The sequence below is a fragment of the Melospiza melodia genome, chromosome 4, assembly GCF_035770615.1.
Source record: "Melospiza melodia melodia isolate bMelMel2 chromosome 4, bMelMel2.pri, whole genome shotgun sequence".
NCBI lineage: Eukaryota > Metazoa > Chordata > Aves > Passeriformes > Passerellidae > Melospiza > Melospiza melodia.
The window spans coordinates 20,506,256-20,523,535 of NC_086197.1; the positions used below are offsets into that span (position 1 = coordinate 20,506,256).

The 17,280-nt window shown below is 43.2% G+C and overlaps 1 long non-coding RNA gene across 2 annotated transcripts in view; it reads right to left on the reverse strand.

Moving 5' to 3' along the window:
- LOC134417980 (uncharacterized) overlaps window positions 1-1,813 on the reverse strand; it is a 46,979-nt gene extending 45,166 nt beyond the window's left edge. For both annotated transcript variants that reach the window (XR_010027660.1, XR_010027659.1), the window contains exon 1: window positions 1,724-1,813. This is a non-coding gene — a long non-coding RNA (uncharacterized LOC134417980). The remainder of the gene's footprint in view (window positions 1-1,723) is intronic.
- Window positions 1,814-17,280: the final 15,467 nt, after the last annotated feature.

Below are 17,280 nucleotides of genomic sequence, written 5' to 3' on the forward strand. Positions count from 1 at the left end.
GGAATGACACATGACAATCAGAAACCATGCAGATTTGTTTTCCACATAAACCTCTGCTGTTCCTAATCATAAAGGCAAAAGATAGGCCTGTGTTGATGAAAATGACTGGGGAGCTCTTTAGTTTATCAACTAACAAATGGCTCCAGCAGGGGGGAAAGCACAAGGTATATGGCTTGCTTGATATAATACCTAAATTATATTTATGTTGTGTTATCATGCTATGCTACATTACATCATATTATCTATTTTATTATTATATACATGTACACATACAGATACCTATATAGATATATGTCTGTGAACAAATGAATGGTGAGCAGGACCCATCAAGCCCTTAAATCAACAAGGTTTATCAGTGCAAAACACACTCCTTGTCTCAGGGACACTGAAGCAGGTGTTGTATTTGAAAATCTGCTCTTTGCTCCTCCAGACTTTCTCATCAGTAGAGATCAGAAGTGCCTGTGTTTACTGATGTATGTGCAGCCCTTATGTTTCCCTTCCTTTAATTTTGTGGGTTTTGGCACTACAGCTGGTAAGTGAGCCCTCTTCCTCTCACTTTAGTTTGCAGATCTCTAGCACGTGCAGGTTTGAACTGCAGGCAGTAGCAGGAGGAGAACTGTGCCACTGAAATTCCTGGCTGCTCCAGGAACCTGCAGCACAGCTCAGATATTGAGTGCTCAGTGGAACCTGAGCATGCACTTCTTGCTAAGTGGGTAGAGAAAGAAGAATGAAAATAAGCATGGTCATTTCAGCAATTCCTCACACAATTGTTCTTCCTCTGCCTTTTCCAGACACAGCCCTTCCAGCAGGTGCTTGTGGCTTCTTGCTTTGATCAAATAGAAGGAAGCCGTTTTCTTGTGGTGGAAACAAACTCAAGTGATATTTCAGAAGTTCCAGGTGGTGGTTCCCACTCTCAGGATCTACTTGGAGAAGCAAAGGGCTCCTCAAGTTCAGTTGGGAGCAGCTCAGAAATGAATGAGGTGAGCTTGGGTTGGCAAGTCTGCATAGGCTGCTTTGTCTTGGGCAAGTCTCTGCGCCTCCCAAACAAAGGATTTATGGAAATTCAGCATGCAAGGCACTGAAAGTTGGCTTGGAAGAACACAAAGAAGAAGCTGAGGGAGCTGACTGGGACTGTCTGGGATTTACCAATCTTCTTCCCCCAAAGGGAACCGATATTAAAACAGGTCCACCAAGGGGAAGGGCAACAGAGAACAGCTAAGAGTAAGAGCACACAAAGTATAGGAATTAAACTTACTGGCCTTGGGCAAGTGGGAAGCCTGAGAAAACTGAGATGTCATGCAAGCTCTGACCATGCAGGCTCAGGAGTACTTCCAAAATAAACATGGAGAGAATGTGAGCACCAAGCTCTGCTCTGAGAGGGTGGAGGGAGTGAGGAGGGAGCAGTTCAGAAAGGAAGAGCTGGCAGGAACTCAGGAGGCAAAATTGTGTCTAGCACCACATGACAACAACATAAAAACTGCTCTGTCATACTCTTACAGGGACTGCCTGACATTTTTTCTTGAGTTCAGGACTCCAGGGACTGCCTGACATTCTTCCTTGGTAACAGACTAGTTGTGAGGGCTGGTGACACAGACCTTTCTTTATCTGTTTTCAAACTCAAAAAATCTGAGTTATGACCACTTGAATATATTTTTTAGAGTGATGTACAGCAAAACAGGAAATAAATTAAACAGAGATTTAATTGTTCATTTAACTCTCCCACCTGTTTTTCCTCCAGGCACATCTCTGGGTGACCTGATTGCACTTTCCAGGAAGGAGTAATTCTGGACTTCATTCAGTGCTTCTTTCTTGGCAAGAAGGTCTTGCACCTCCCAATCACAGAATCATCTGAAATCAGAGAGAAAAGGGATCACATCTACCTACATAACATGGGTGAAAAATTTGGATATGAAAAACAAAAATTTGGATATGAAAAACAAAAATTTCACTCATATTTTGATCATTGAGGTAAAGGAACTTCAAATGTCTTATAAATTTGGTTACCTATAATTCTGATTTTTTGAGCCAAACAGGATGGTGTCCCTATGGGGGGGAAAAATAGGAACAAAAATGGTCCAATATCCATTAAATCTCAAAATACAGCCAGTTGTCATTAGTTTCTCAGATAAGTGTGTGTCTGTATTTGCCATTTAAGTAAAGGGAAAATCATTTATAATCAATAGTGGCAGTAGTTAAAGAGTGCAAAGAAGACAAATGGTGCTAAAATTTTGAGTCATCTTGATTGTACCAGGTTGGAATTTCTGTCTTATGTACATACACACAAAAAAAGAGTTCCTAAAATAACCATACAGTGGTGTGCACTTTAAAGGCAAAACAGAAAAGCAGCAGCCCCAAATCCCACCAACATTAAGTGGCCTCTGAACTCTTATCCAGGAAAAAGCTGGGAGAACTGATACTTGTGCACACAAACCAGTTATGTCACTCTGCTGGAAGATGCTCCCTGTGGGACAGTGTGAGCCAGGTACAGCATCCCCAAACATTCCTGGTGTGTGGCTGTGAGCAGCTGGACAAACCTCCTGTGGAAATGTGCAGAAATCTCCCATGCACTGGCTGAAGAAGGCTGTCACAGCTGCCCAGAGTGGGTAGCAAGGTAAATCCAGGCACGTGCAAATGCACTGGGGAAAGAGGTTCCTGGGGCTCCTGGGAAATTGCTGTTCTGCTCTCCTGAGCAGGGAGAACAGCGTGGGACAGCACAGAGAATTTAGAATCAATTAGGCTGGAAATGACTCTTAAGATCACAAATACCAACCACAGGCAGTACAGAAGCCTCCTGGCACACTGCAGGGTGGGAAGCTGTCTGTTCCTCCTCAGGAAGAGCCAAGACACCTCAGGGTCAGCTGGCAGAGTAGGCAAGGGGTGCCAGTCCAAAAATAATTCAGCTTTGCCACGGACAGGATCCTGGAAGCCACAAGAACCATTAGCCCTGAGTACTGTTTGACATGTGGGATCAACTTGCTCACTGAGGGCTTTGACCTTCATCAGGCCATGTACAGGAGGCAATATTTTGTAATCTGCAAGCAAATTGAGCTACTTCTTAGCTTGAGTACAATAGGTCAGTGCCCCACTGCTGAGCATCACACTTCCAGTGCCATCATTTTTCTTTCACCATGACAAAAACGTCCAGAATTTGATTATAGCTGCATCCCGGATGATTTGTGCAATCAGTAACCATAAGCTATGGTTTCAGAGATGAAGAGATGCCCTATAAATTATGTACACACAGAACACGGCAGCTGAAACATTTCTAGAAAACAAATCTTAAATCAGACTTGTTTGTAGAGCCCCTGGAGATCTCATCCTTCCCCAGAATAAATGAATAGGGCTAAAGACGTCTCTGTGGTTTGGGTGCTGCCAAATCAGTGCGTGTCACAAGTGAACTTGTGGCTCCTACACCACACTAAATTTGGGAGCCTGGGTTTTGCAGTATAAATATTTTGAGAAAAGAACAACTATCTCAATGCTAAAATAATATAACTTCAGTCTGGGTCGAGGAACTAACAGGAAATTTTGCCATGTGAAACCGACAGTGCCACAATACACTTATAAACACAACCAGTCTGGGTTAAAGACATATCCCAAACACTAAACAAAGGTTACCTCACATATAAACAGGGACAAAAAATAAATGTAGGGAGTCATCAGTTCCACTTTGAGGAAAGATGAGCTGGCTAATGTAAAGAAAGCATTGCCTTGACTCGGATTGGCACAACGCCATTTATGATCTCATTAAAACAAAAAAAACCCAACTTTAGTTCATAAGTTTTTCTGAGTCATGGAGATAAACCAAAAGAAGTTAACTGGAGTAGCCTTTAGGAGAGCCAGCCTGACAATGGTTTTTCCCTGCCCAGAGGTTTCCCTGATGCTCCTTCTGCCAACTAAAGCCAGCACATCTGCTCAGACCCAGGTGAGTGGTGCTGCCACCAGGCCAAATTCCTCTCCTTCCTCCTCCAAACCCAGACTGGGAACTCCACAGAGGTATTCAGGGGTCAGGGAAATTTCCCTGCTATTAAAAGTTTCCCTCAAAATCAAACCTGAAGCTTTTGATGTCTTCATTCTACATTGCAAACTAACAAAGGGGACAATAATAATTAACCCCACATTTCAAATGTTAATTACAGAGGCATAGGTCTGATAATAAAAAGTACATTTCCAGTGAACTTTAATTAACCCCAAAGCCTTGCCTTGCTCTACTTTTAGACTTATTACTACACAATAGAAAAATTTATGATATTTGGATTTGAAACACAAATGTAATTTAGGGACAGATGAGTTGTGAGATGAAGAACAATCAGTTTGCCACTAAAATATTTTGCTTGAATGCACAGTTATATCACTATTACCCAGGATGTTTGAGTTATTATTTACTAATTTTGCTGATACTTAAACACACATAGAACAGCTCCTGGGAGCAGTACACATGATGAGACTGTCATATATAAATATATATCTAAATCCTATGTACATGGGGGGCAGCTCAGGTTAATCAAATGCTGATTGAGTGTTCAGTTTGGCTGAATGCTCCAGACAGATCTACATTCATCACTTCTACGGTGAAAATTCATCTTGCTCTCACTAGTTGTTTCCTAATCAGCTGACTGCTCAATTCTCTTGATTGCTCCCTCTGACCACACTATGGCTGGCTGCATCCTTTGCCTCCCAATCACACTAATTGACCTCTTAGTCAAAAATATTCCAGGTTTCAGTGCTCTGCTCACAGCTAATTGCACCCTAACGTATAATTTTGGCTGAGCATTAAGTGTGCATTTCCAGGATGGGCACAATATTTTAGGAAGCACTTGAATTAGAGGATTAGTGGAAATAATCTGCATGAAGGCACCACGTGTGGTCCCATGATCCTACAAAACCTGGGAGACAGCAATTAACTTAGGGTCTGTCCAAGAGCTGGAGCAGAGAGCACAAATGGGCCTCTACAAGAAATCACAGTGTTTCAAACAAAATTTACCAGCCCAGTTCTGTGCCAAGCTAGCATCCATCCATGAACAGTTGGCCTCTCCCACTTACCAAAATAAGGTTCTGTTAGAACCCCACCATGTCCCCCATGCTCTCCATGTGTTATCCAAAATGAGAGTTATTAGGAGCCAACAAGATTTAACACAAAAATTTAAAAGCAGGGTATCCAAGGAGTGACTCTGCTGCCATTAAAGATTAAAGTAACACCCTGTGTACAATTTGCACAAACAGCAGGGAGCAAGCTGGATAGAGTTGGGAAACTTATCTTTGTCAAGAAAAGTATCTGTTGTTGGAAGATGGAAATTAATTTGGGAAAGCACATTCCAGTCAACACTTTGTTTGCATTATGTGCTGCTAGTGCAAATTAAGCAACATATAAAGTTTACCCAAGGTTGTTAAAGGTTTGTTTGCTGCCAAGAAATTGGATTCTTAACACTAACCATTTCTGACAAATCAAGGAAATCCAGCATGTAAAAACAGCAAGCAGCTTGCTTACTGAAAAAATGTACCGTCCTCTATATTTAGAGATTTACCTACAGTTTTGTTCCAGATCTACTTTTAAAGGCATAGAATTTTGCAGATCTGACCTTATTCCAGATGACTCTGGAGAACTAGGAAGCACATCACAGAGAATATGTGCTTAGAAAGCAGAAAACTCAAAATGTGAAAAGCAGAATTTCTGTGGGGCTTTCCCAAGAGGCTGCCTTGTGTTATCCTGCACCTGGTGTAAGCCCAGAGACCCCACCTGCACACTCAGAGCTGGAACTCCCTGAACCCCTCCCTGCAACTCTCAAAATATTTCTTAGCTTTCAGAGTCATTAAATTAATACCAGTAACAACAACACCAATAATGTTCTGCTAATAGATCTTCACACAATTTGAAGGGACAGCAGAGGGCATATGTGGTCTTACTAACAAGAAGGAGCTATTTGAGAGAGCTCACAAGTAGAAACTTTAGCATCTTCTGTGATAACAAGCATGGGAAGAAGAAAGCTGTTCCTGTCTGCTTAATCATAACTTGTAACAATGGTAGGGCTCCCTGTGAAGGTGCTGCTAGAACCTGCACAGCCCAACCAGCTCCATGAATCCAACAGGAGGTCAAAAGCAAGATATTGATTGATTTCTTGTCATTCTGAGATAATTTAGGGGCACCTCATCTTAGCTAACATGTATCCCATGCTCAGACAGGGCTTTGCCTGAGCTCCCAGCTGATGGAGATGGATGAGAGCCCCTGCACCCATGGAGATCAGCTCTGGTCAAGGCTCCTGCTTCAGAATTTTGGCCAAGAATCAGGGATTTTAAAGCTTTCCACTGGTTCTGGTATGCTCAGAGAGAGGCTGTAGCATGCCTGTATTTTGTCCCATTTCCAGATGCCATCATTTAGACCTGTGAAATTCTTCCAGCACAGCTTTGCTAAGCTGAGGACTTAAGACCAAGGAGAGGGACGTGGCAGGCCTGACTGGGGGAAAGTATTTGGAAATAATAGAACATACTAATTTATTTTTCCTTCTAATTCCTGTGGTACTTCCCATTGGGTGAGTGCTGCTGTACCTTCAGAGTCCAGTGTGCAGGTGGAAGCAGCAGCAGCTTTGAGAGCACATTTGAAATGCAGTTTCTGTATTTATCCATCCCTCCAGGGGATGTGCAGGTGCTGTTGAGCACCACGTTGCTATGGCTACTCCTGGAGCACTACCTGAGCCCATTGAGTGCCAAAAGCAGCCCAGGAGGAGTCTGTGAGAATGGCACTCAGCACAATTAATGCAAGGCAGAGCTGCTCTGAGCCACCATCCTCAGCAAACACACTTTGGGCAGGTGATGGCTTGGGATTTGCAGTCCTAGAAGCGCCTCTTGGGAGAAAAAAGATTTGATTCACTTTTATTCCAGTTCAGTTTCAGGCAGTTACAAAGAGCCAGCCCCAGGATGAATTCAGCAAGCCAGGCTGGGGGATACAATAATCATGGGCCAGAGGATCATGAACAACACTGCTCAGGTGTAGATGAGCATGACCATTTTCTACCACTCACATTTTTTTTTTTGACTTCTGTGTTTTTCACCATGCACTGCCTGATCTGTTTTGCTTTCAGCTGCCCACAGGCATTCACAAATGAAAACAACAGTTATGGATCTAAAACCTGTAATGCCAGCATTCAGACTGAAGACACCATTTCCAGGGTGTAAAAATTAAATTTTCAATTGTCAGATTGGCAGGACGTGTGTGCACAAGCATTGATAGAATCATAAATGCATTGGAAGGGACCTTACAGATCATCTCATTCCACATTCTGCCATGGGCAGGGACACCTCCCACTATCTCAGGTTGCTCCAAGCCCTGTCCAACTTGGTTTTGGACACTGCCAGGGATCCAGGGGAAGCCACAGCTTCTCCAGGCAACCTGTGCCAGGGCCTCACTATCCATACAGGGAAGAATTTCTTCCTAACACCTAACCTAACCCTTCTCTCTTTCAAATTGAAGCCACTCAAATGATAAAAATGGTGTAAAAATCAATAACTCCTGTTAAAAGGTGATATGCAGATAAAGCCATTACATAAAGCAGTTAATGAAGTATGAACATACAGAAGTAAATTAAATGGGAAAGCTGTAGATTGTACCATGACTCTGCCTTGTCTTTACTCAAGCCACTCAAAAAATTACCAAGGTGTTGAGAAAATGTTGTCATTGCTGCTGCTATTTCTATGAGCAGCAGTAAGTGAAGAAATTATTATCCTGACCCAAATTTCTGACCAGAAATTCCAAACCACCACTCACAAACACACGTTCACAAAGACAGAGAGTGGGAACTCCTCTGGTCTCCTGTAAATACAAACACATGGCAAGAACTCACACTTTCCAGGACACCTGACACTATCCAAGTACACCCCTGCCTCCCATTCCTACCTGATTCCCACAATGGTTTCCAGGGATATGTCATGAGTTCATTGAAATGCCCTCTCCTAAAACATATTATTCCGTCTGGTGTTATATACTGCTTATATTTTATTAGGTATTTCTCTGATGGAATAAAAATACTCATTATAGTGCTGTAGAAAGCTGTTAGAGCGTTTGCTTTGTGCTTGGTTACACCACAGCAAGCAGGACAAGCAGGATTTAAAAGATAAGAGGCTTTCAGTGCATTATAGCTCTGAAGACAACCATTGCTGTTATGATTTCTGTTACATTTATCCCTAGAAGCCCCACCAGGATTGTACTAGGCACTTTTGAAATCCACAATATGAGATTTGTAACAGACTTCTTTCCCATCCTAGCACATGAAGCAAAGGCAGACACAGAAACTAATGTAACTTCCCCAAGGCATCATCTCTGTAGGGATAAAATCACATCTCCTGCCTCACCTGAAGTCCTCATCCTCTAAACTGTGCATCATCTCTGCTTCTGCTTTGTATCTTGTATTACTTCTGGTAACTTCTCCACAGAAGACATTTATTGGGCCTTTCAGGTTACATCAAACAGCACAGAAGGTACAGATCTGTACCACTGAAACATCAGGATTATTTGGCCATCAAAGGGTGAAAAAATCTTCAGAGGCTCCAGTGCAGGTACTGGTGGAAGGATGAAGAGAAAGAGCATGCATTAAATAAATCTGCATGAGGAGAAGTCATGTGTCTCTCTGCAAATCTGTGTTTCAGTGCTCCTGGTTCATTCCTCTTTCCAGGTGCAAACCAAGTTCTCAGTAAAGCCCAAAATGTTGGGGGCAAACTTTAGTCCTCCATGCACACCAACAGGCTTGGTGATGATTTGAATGAAGCTGTTTGGCAATATTAACAGTGTGATATTCACCTAAGCAAGAATCTGCTTTCACAATTTAGCAAACTTTACTGGAGGTCAGTGGGATGTGGGTTCCCCACTTGCAGGAACTCACAGTTCCTGAGGAATTCTCATATCCCTGTGTCCAAAAATCCCAGCTCTAAACAGGCAGCAACACCTTTGCACTTTGCTGTAAAGCAAGAAACAGTGCACAGAAGTATTTTATAAGTGCAAGCCTGACCCAGAAAATCAGAGGCAGTTTTCAGAGAGATGCATCTGTCTCCAGTGAGTCCACGTGCCTGTGCACAAGGGTGTGAATGTTTCAACAACCATCCTGGTGCATTTTTATGGATGGCAAAGTACAATTTCAACCGGACTCTTCCTCAACATTAAAAAAATAACAATTTATGAGATATTTTTGCATGGCTTAAAGACATACTCCTCACTTGGTGTGTAAATGCAGTTTTCACTAACCCTGTGAAAACTGCTCAGAATAGAAAGATAGGGAGAGAACTTGACAGAATAGGAAATATTTTTCCTCAAAGAATGAATCAGAGTTTAAATTTGGTGATGAAAATAAAAGGAGCATGTGGAGAAGACCAGAATAAGTACATTCTTTGTCATCAAAGAGCATAAGTTGCTGCTGTCCTGGAGTGAGAACGAGCTCAAAAGCATATTACAGAAAAGAATGGGATGTCCACAAGATTTCATGGGTGGCCAGACACCTCTTCCTCTGAATGCTGACCTGGAACACCTGCAGAACACTGGAAACATCCCCCAGCAGGCTCTTGTGCCAAGAAGCAGCTGCCCTGGAGAAGGATGTGAGGGTCAGGCAGGAGAGTTCACTCCACTCCTGCTCAGGTTTTGGCTAACCCAGCCCATGATGTCAGCTGGGAGCAGCACCATCCCATCCAAGCCAGGGCACCAGGCAGGCAGGACAGGTGCCCAGGAGGGGCCACTCTGCAGTCACTATCACCTGAAAACTGCAGGTTTACCTTTTTTCTGGCATTTTCCTCAGAGTCCACTAACTTCTGGAAATGGCAAAGTCCAAAGCCCCAAGCTGGAAGATATAAAACTTCAGCTTACCCCAAAAGTTCTTGAAGCAGATCCAAGAGCAGCTGGACTGCTGATGCTTTTGTGTGTTCTGGTGGGATGCTCACACCAGGATGGAGCAGGAAGGATGAGCACTCTCAGCACTGAACAGGGAGCTAATTCTAATTTTTGTTCATAGGTGATGATATTAAGAGTCAGGGGCTATAAGTTAGAAAATCATACAACTTGAATGGTGACTGAGGGAATTAATGTGACAGGCAAGTCACCAAAAGGTGATTGAGCCCTTGTTTGTCATCTTTGTTCAATAATGAGCTCATGAAATAAAGTTTAAATCACAGATTACACTGTCCTGTAAATATGAGAGATCTAAAAGAACCCTGACAGTCAGTGCAAAAGATCAGGCTGCAAAAATTTGCTGTTCTTCAACTCTCTCCTTCATGGCTGTGGCTTTTCAGAGCCATAAAGGATGGGACAGCTTTGCTGTGGAGGGCCAGTGTCCTCTTCTGCTGCTTCCCCCACACTGCACACAGGAAGTTCCCTCTCCTGTTACAGCAGCCTCTCTGTGTTTATAGCAGTCTCCTCCTGCTTAATTCACAGCATGGATCCCAGATGGTTGAACAGCCAGAACCCTGCTTTGCTGGATGGTCACAACCAAAAACACACAAGAAGACCCAATTTTCTGTGTGCTGAAAGAGGTGGTTGTTGGTCCTCCCCAGAAACCAGCACAGGAAGTGCCTCTCCAGCTTTGTTCTTTCCCCACTGAGTCTCCCTTTTCCCAGGACTGCTGTTAATCTGATTATCCCATACATTATAGTGATGCAGACTAAGACTGAGCATACATTTTCATGTGCCCATCATTTCAGATCCAGTAAAAAAAAAATGCTCAGTAGTATTTATTAAAATTACTTGTTCATTTTATAAAATATCTGTATCAATTAATTGCTAATAAGTAGTTCAAAGCTGACTCAGAGCTGAATTAATAATTTAACACTCATAACTTATTCAATTAATTCAGTCACTCTCCTTTTTTTCCGGAAAGACTTCTCAGGAGTTATCCTCTCTTTGTGTCCAGGCAAGGATCTTCAAATCTGTCATTTCAAATTAAAATTTTTCCCTCTCCTGAAATGTTATTACTTCACAAGATTGATCTTATACAATTTATTGCAACTATTTAATACTGAAAGTTCAAGTACTGTTGACAATTATGATGGAAGAAATATATGTGTTTTTTCATGAGAGTTGAGAGTCATTCTTTTCATTCTAAGCAATGTTTAAAAAACCCTCTCAAACTCTGCATTTTTCAGGGACAGGGAGGGCAGAGGGAACAGGTTATTATACTGACTATTGGAATTTGGGAACCTATCACAGTTTTCCCTCTCTGGCACAAAGAATTGACTGAGGCAGCATCACACTGGAAAAAATAGGCGCCTGTGAGATTACTGCATTTGCAAAAAGATGCACACAGCATTTTAGACACCACAGTGATTTGTTTTCTCCCTTCTCACTGCAGGGGAATAATGACACAATCAAAAATACACTGAAATCACTGAAAGCCTTTGAGTCCTTTCCGTTGAATTCAGAGGGCTGAGATGCCAATAAATAGAATTGCTTGTTGGCAAACATTGACACTTTAAGGACAGACACTATATAAATGCTGAGTACTCTGTGTGTACCCAGCTTCCCACTGAAGATTTTAAAATGTTTTTGTTTCTTTAGCTGGTCCTCAGTAGAGCATCAGTAGAGAGAAAACAAGTTAAAAAATGGAGAAAGAGGGGGGAAGTAACAAAAACAGTGACCTTTATGTAATGCACCCAAAGGACACCATGACAAGATCCACAGATGAGCAATCTGTGACCCCTGTGGCTTCAATCCAGGTTGAAGCCTCACTGATCACAAATAAAGCTGGGAGATGCAAACACAGAACTTGCTTCCAAATGAAAAGAAAATAGCAGCCATCATTCCTGGTTCCTAATGTTTGCCTTCTATTCATTTCTCTCCAGTGAAGATGGTAGATCAGCATAATGCTTTCTCTGCTTTTCTAGAGCTTAAAATTTTTTATAATACCACTAACTTGGGAAGAGACTGTGCTTTGATGCTGTCTCTGTTAATTATTTTCATGAAATTTGAATTAACACTTTGCTCATTAAATATTTCTAGAGATGAGCTCGAGGCAGGGAATTTGAAGGCAGTTTTCTCTGAAATTCAGGACAAAATATATCCAAGGTTTTTATGACACTACCTGGGACTCAAGATCAACTGGTAGCAGTATAGTGGAACTGTAAAGAAAATTATTTTGTCTTTTAGAACCTCTATTTCAACATGTGAAACTAAAATTAATGACAGCAGTACCTTCCTTTGTGATGCAATTTGGTAACTCAAGTTTGGAACCTGGAAATTGTTAAGTGTCATTCCTGGATCCACTGTGAGAATGCTCCTGTCTGGAATTTTAGATTTGGCCCATTTATAATTGCTTCATTTTGAAATATTTACTGATTAACAGTAAATGTTCAGCTCTTCAGGTAATTAGGATGCTGGTCAACACACTCATATCTACTGGTACAAGAATTTTAAACTTCACAGCATATAAATAACTTGTACTATTTTTAAAATAAATACATCATTCACAAGCAATAGCACAAAGCATAAAGGATATTACCTGCCTTATCTAAGTGTATTTTAGCTACAAGAAAACACAGAAAAACAGGAATTGTTCAAAAACCTGGGACGCTGGCACTTACCACTCCAGCTGCTTACTAGAGCAGGAAAGAATTCCCTCCAGCCTTGCAGGGAGCGGGAGTTACCAGTTACTGCATTGCAGCTCTAGTCCTCCAGCACTGCACAGCCCCTGAAAGCCAGCACAGGAAACACAGGCCAGGCAAGAGGCTGCACTCAGAGCCAGCCACATCTACCTGGGCATGTGGGGAGAGAGAAACACCCTTTTCAGAGCTGCAACAACTTCCTTTCATTCATCCTTCTCCCTGCCAAGGAAAGACAGCAGAGCAGCGCTTGTAAGATCCGAGCAGGGCTCGCTCCTGGTTTGGAGTTCTCTGAGCAGCACCACTTTCTCCTGGAGGATCAGTCAAGCCCAGAATCACTAAGAAAACATGATCAGGTTATGCTGTGGAATGATTTATGTTTATACACATCTGGTGGGTGGGTATGTTCACATAAAAAATCTGTGTGGTTGATCAAACGTGCCTGTGATGGGTTGTAAAACGTAACCACTGATTGCAGCAACTCTGAAACGGAACTTTGCTGCTCTTTAAAATTAACTGAAGTCCCACTACAGCAAAGTGGCTGATTATTTCTGTGTCATTAAGCAGGGGTTTTGTCAGCATGCAGAGACCTGAATTCCCCAGTAACCACAGACTGATTTCAGTGCAAGATGGGCACCACAATCTCTCCGATGTACCAGAGAACCTGAAGGTATTTACAGCCTAAACAGACAGCAAACCGAGAAGGGGAGGGGACAGCATATATATGAATGAATTATATCTTAATTAATTAAAAAAAGCTTAAAAAAATAAACAAAACCAAAAAACAAACTGGAAGGCAAAGGGGAGCTTGGGTTTGGAAGGGCCCAGTTGGAGCACGGTGCTGTGCCTGCAAGGCAGAAAGGGAAGATGTTAAGAAGCATAAAGTGGCTCAGGGATGAGGAAAAACCAAACCTCCACATTGTTTTTTCTTTAACTCCAGAGGAACACCGAGGAAGCTGGCAGATTAGGGGTGAAGGTAGCCTGGAGGAGGGATACAGAACCCTGGAGAACTGCTCAGGTCAGGGCTCTAAGTGACAGGACTTTGCAGAGGAGCTAAATGACAGCAACTGTGGATAGGCTGTTGTGGTGAAGAGGGGTTGGACCTTTCATGACAGAGTGGAGGGGAAAAAGGAAAGACAATGCACTTGACTCTATTCTCTGGTGCATGAAGGGTTAAAAAATAAAGAGAAGAGAGATGAACTTTTGGAAAACTCCAGTGGTTTGGATTCTGTTCAAGGCTTGGATCAACCCATCCCAACTTGAAAAAACAGGACAATGGTGTCCACTTGGCTCAGCTGCAGGCTCTATGGATTTTTATTACCAATGGCTGGAGTTCAAGGCAAGTGAATTGTAAATAAGGAGAAATGAAACACAATAAAATAGTCTCCAGAGATTTACCTAGAAAACATCTGGAGTTTTGGCACTAACATATAGAAATCTATACCAATGGGAATGCAACATATTACTGTGAAGTGCAGTAAGAAATAGCACAGATAAATGAGAAGTTAAGGCCTCATATATATCACAATATTTCAGCTCCTTTCGGTTGTGTGAGTTTCCAATACTCTGAAGTCCTGCCAAATATTTCATTGTTACCTTATTAGATGTTCTTGGTTTACTACCTTTTGCTTTGTAAAGCACTGATTTAGTGTCAGTCAATTTAATTTCTAAAAACACAACCAGATGTCCTGTTCATTTAGCATATGAGAAACCCACATCGGAAACATGTGTTTTTATGCATTCCAACACAGACACCAAGATTTCTTTCTCTTGCTCAAACTGTCTCACTTCTGAAATAAGTCCCCCTTTTATCTTGGACATCAAATGCCACATTGGCATGCAACACTATTCTGATCTTTGCAAGCTTTCCTTAGTGCTCTTATTTAGCCAAAAGATCTTTAATTTGGGGTTCGTCTCCTGGATTCCCACAGAGCTTTTCATTTCTTTTACAATGCTGACATCATTGTTTGCATTCTGGACTGACCTGGCCCGCTCTCTTTGGTGGCAGGGGAAGCACTTGAGGCCGGGGGCCCTCGCAGAGCTGGAGGTAGCCAAGCGTAAGGGAATGCTCCAAACCTACCCACATTGTTTAGGGAAAAGAGTTTCAGCACTGTCAGCACAACAACCTCGGGAGCAAAGGTTAAGGAACCTCCCAAAATTCAGTCTGGGTGGTGCTCAGCTCAGCAGGGACGTGCATCTCCTCCCAGCCAATGTTTAACTGGCTCCATTATCCTTTTGCTCAGGGGATGTAATATCATCCTGTTTAAATTTAGGAGTGGAAAATGAGCCACTCTGCACCCAATGCAGAGAAAGTGTAAATAAAATTATCTTCACACTGCTGCAGCTTAGAAATCCATTGCTTCCCAATGTATTTTTCAAAGACTAACACACATCTGTGATTAGCAACTCCTCTGGAATGGCAGAGAGTTTGGAGGTTACTCCAAGTTGAGAGCTGCTTTTGTTTGTGGTTGTGCTCTTTCCTTGGCCATCTGGGGGACTATTTCGATGATTTGCAGCCCTGCACTTTTATTGCCTTCCAAAAGAGTAATTCTGCATTTGGCTAAACCTGTAAGCTTTCTTTCTGAATTATTTGGTCAAGAACATCTAAGCCTGGATGCTGCCTATTGTGTCAGCACCACAGGACTGTTGAGTCTTTCTGTAGATATTTACAGTAACCAGAACCAAGCTGGGAATGCAAAAACACCAAGGTGAACACAGACTCTCAACCTGCCTGATGTCAGCACTGAGGCATCTCTATGCCTCTCTCTTATTTTAGAGATCTGGTTCTACAAAGACAATACTCTCCAGAAGACCTCCCTGCCTGAGGGAGAGCCCAGCACCCTTTATGCCCACAGCCCAAACTCTGGGCTTACCTAACACAAGGGCAATCATTTCTGGGAATCACACCATGACTGAGAACGAAAATGCTCCTCCAAAATCTGGCTTTGATGACTACAAACCCAAAATTCCATCTGAATCAATAGCCCAGATGTTCCCAGGCCCAGGCCCAGCTAGGAAGAAAGCCAGGACTTGAAATCTGGGTTAGTACTCACACCAGTCCTCTGCGAGCACAAGCCCTGCCCTCACAAAAGTGAACTCAGACAAATCTCAGATGTTGCTGAGCAAACCTACAGGAGATTCTGTGTGTCACTGTGCAGCCCCAGAGCTCTCTGTAGCTTAAATTTTCTCCCACAAAGTTCATAATATTTTCCATTATTAACACTTCTACCACAGGGCCGGGGGAATGGCTTCAAACTGAAGAAGAGCAGATTTGGATCGGATATTAGTCAAAAATTGTTTCCTGTGAGGGTGGTGAGGCCCTGGCAGAGGTTGCCCAGAGAAACTGTGGTTCCCTCATGCTGGCAAGGCCAGGCTGGACGGAGCTCTGAGCAACCTGGAATAGTGGGAGGTGTCCCTGCCCATGGCAGGGGGGTTGGATAGAAGTGATCTTTAAGGCCTCTTGTGGTAGTTGGTGTTTTACAGTTGTTTTAATATAAAAAGTTAGACCTTTTATGTTAGTCAGTTACGATGGTTTTTGCCATGTACCCCACTCTGTTCCTCAAATGGTTCAGTCCTAAGTTGTTTACCACAAAGTTTTCCCGCCACTTGTCTGCCCATCACTGTGTCAGTCTCCCGTTCCCTCATTCCCTTATGTGTCCTTGTCAATCCCAGTTACCCTACCCCTTGCTCCTGTCAGTCACTGTTGTCACTCCCCTTGTGTTCTGGAATGTTTGGTGTCAGTTAACCCTGCTTTGATGGTTGATTGGTTTGTAAGGCTTCTTCCCTCCCCTGAGTACTCCCTATTGGTTAAATTATGTAACCCTTCCTAAGATCCCCCTCATATGATGAGTTGCATCCACCCTTTGTACCATTCCCTCTGTAAAAATGGTTGCCAGACCCATTTTCTCTGTCATTTGCTCTTGATAGCTTTCAGGAATAGGTCTTCCTTGGAAACACAGGCAAGCGATCTTTCCCTGTTTCCTTTGCCTCGGGTCTCCTCGTGCTGAGCCCCTGCTGTGTCACCCACACCACAGCAGTCACCGCCACCCTAGATGGTCTCGGCAGGGATCAGGGAGCAGCCACTCTTGTGTGTGCCCTCCGGCCCCTAAGGGTGTGCTAGCCATCAAACCTCCCCCCCATGGCTGCAGAGTGCTGCCACAGTCTTCTTCCAACCCAAGTCATTCCATGATTCTGTGATTCGGTTTTCTTCCAAGGTTCCTCATAAATCACAGGCTGTGATTGGCAGCCACTGTGCAAACCTTGAGCTGTTGGACTGGCACAGAGCAGCCAGGGAGGTTCAGGCCTCTCCCAAGGATCAGCTTCCCCCACAGGCACCACGCTGACACACGAAGGGTGTTGGTTAAGAATGAACAGCAAGAATAGGTTGTTGCCCTTAATTGTGCAGTGTTCATGCCCTGGATGTTGCAATCACTATGTCCAAAATGATCCCGGAGAAGTGGCTGGGATGCCAGCTAGAGGGTACTGCCATCCTGCCCAGAACTGAATGCAATGCTGCTGGATGATGAGCCTCTATCCCAGCTTTTATCCCCTGCTGCACCTTGTGTAGACAAGACATGTGGAGAACTGGTGCCTGCTGTGAAATCTGGAGACCTTAGGAGAGCAGAAGTCCGTGACACCTGCACACTGCTGCCTGACCAACAGCCTCACAAACAGCCCAGGATAAAAGCTGTTTGCATGACAGTCATTTCCCACAAA